Raw genomic sequence first — 2,194 nt, 5'->3', positions numbered from 1 at the left:
CCGGCCACGCCCCGCCGCCTCGGGCCACGCCCCCTCCCCGGTGCTGGGGGTGTTCTTCCCCGCCCGGCTCCGCAGAGTCTCCTTCCCGCGCGTGCGCTTCCCGCCTTTTGCCCGGCGGTGCTGAGGGCGGCGGGCGTGGGCGGCTGCTCGATGGCCGCCTCTGTTGTGAGGAAACGGGGGCTTTCGGTGTTTCCCGGCCCCGCTTCTGGGCTGCTCCCACGCAGGTGTATCCTGGCAGCTGGTACGTACGGCCCTGAGCAGCACACGGGCAGGCTGGGGCTCCGGCGGCCCACAGGATGCTGGCAAAGCTGGCGAGGCGAGGGTGGCGTGAAGGGCCTTGGAGCCACGGCTTGTTGCCTCTTCCAGAAACGGCCCCGTGATTCGCTGGTGTCTGGAAGGCGCTAGGTTGTAAGAAAGGGCTGTGTGCCGAAAGGAATGAGTGCCTGTGCTAGGTGTTGGTGTCCCCCACAGACGTAGTTTGTTTGAAAACAAGAAAAAGGGTTTTCAGCAGCCAAACTAGATAACCTGCATTCCTGAGATACTGGAAAGTTTGTGTATCTTCATTAGCATGACATGAGTGCTCGCTCTCCAGCCAGCGCAGCAGCTCCTCAAGATGTTTATCTGAACAATGTACTTTCAGGAATAGCTTTAGGTGTTTCCTTATTTTTCTCCATGTTATTCTTCATAATGTGTAAAGTACCAAATTCCTGACTTAAAAAAAAAATAATTGCATGTAACCAGTGCTATAGCTCCGTCTCCTCACTGCTGCTGTTAATCAGGCCAGGAGTCATACCCACAGCTCGCTTCTACTTCGAACTGTCCCAAATTCCCAGCAGCCTTGTTCTGCGCTTGCGGAGCAGCCCATGAGCCTCCACCAGATCCCCTGGCCATTAGGACAGGAAGTCACTAATTAAAATTAATATGCTGGTATTACTTGTACGGGAATCTCAGCATTGACATGTGAAATTTACTCATTCCAGTAAAAAGCCTGAATTATGGCCCAGAAAATACATACACTTCATAAATCACAGGCTTCATAGCTTAAACAAATGGCATAGCGATCTATGTACTGGGGGGCTGAAGGTATGTCCAGGTGGAGCTGATGTGACACTGTTATTAGAGCATGGCAGATAAACTTATTTGTGCTGTTATTAAATGCATGACTTGTACAGGAAATGGCATGTTTATCTAGGTTATGTGAGCAGGACATTTCAAGCTTGATTCGGTTGCCTACGCAGAGGTATCTGCTGCCATTTCAGATGCCCTCGCCTGCCTGAGACATCAGCACAGGGCTGGCTGGTACCGCACAGGACCGCTACAGCCTTGCACCGCTCTGGGCTGGCTTCCCCCCTTTTTCTGGTGATGGGAACACCATGGGGCATCTCAAATGACACCAGACGCCAATGTTTAGGCACTTTTGCAAGCGATTCCCGCTTACCGATGCGCAGCCTCATCCATAGAAATGCCGTAGTGATTTGTTTTGACTAAGGGTTATACAGAAAATATTATTATTTCAATAGACTTAACAAAAGGGAGAAGTCATCATCCTTCTCTATGAATACATACTTACAAAAGTGATCATTTTAAGAGTTACATACATATGATGGAGTAGTTCTTTGGAAATGTTGGGAATACAAAATATACTGCATTAGTGCTTGTAAGTAATTATCCAAGTATCAAGGATAAAATGATGCATCTCACTACTTATGTACATTACAGCAGCTCACAGATTGCTAATCAAAATCAGTGATGAATAATAACATAGAAAAAAAGTCAAACTGTGCATCAAAGGTAGTCTAAAGCCTCGGCCTCGGTGCTTATGCCACACGCGCAGCTTCCTCTCCCCAGCAGTGTCTGGCTGTGCTGGTTTCAGGAGAGCTCCATGTGGCAAAGGGATCTGCCTGGAGGATTAGTGTCCAAATGAGGCCACGCCAGCAAGGATGGGCTGAGAGTAGCAGTTAGAAGGTACCACGTTGCATTAATTGATCGCGTGTAAGGTTTTCAAGATTTAATTTAGAATGTTAAAAACATCCTCCTGGGTCAGACCAATGACACCTTTAGCCCAGTAGCCTGTCTCCAGTGGTGGCCACAGGAGATGCTGTTTGGGCAAGCATGTGAGCCGGGGTACTTGCTGCTGCCCATTTCCCTCTCCAGCATCCTGCATGTAGTAGAGATGTTACAGGGTGCGTCTTTG

The sequence above is a fragment of the Nipponia nippon genome, unplaced genomic scaffold (assembly GCF_047370975.1).
Source record: "Nipponia nippon isolate SJK-2023a ecotype South Korea unplaced genomic scaffold, ASM4737097v1 scaffold_35, whole genome shotgun sequence".
Classification (NCBI taxonomy): Eukaryota; Metazoa; Chordata; class Aves; order Pelecaniformes; family Threskiornithidae; genus Nipponia; species Nipponia nippon.
The sequence above is the reverse complement of the archived record's forward strand: the minus strand, read 5'-3'. Positions refer to the sequence as shown.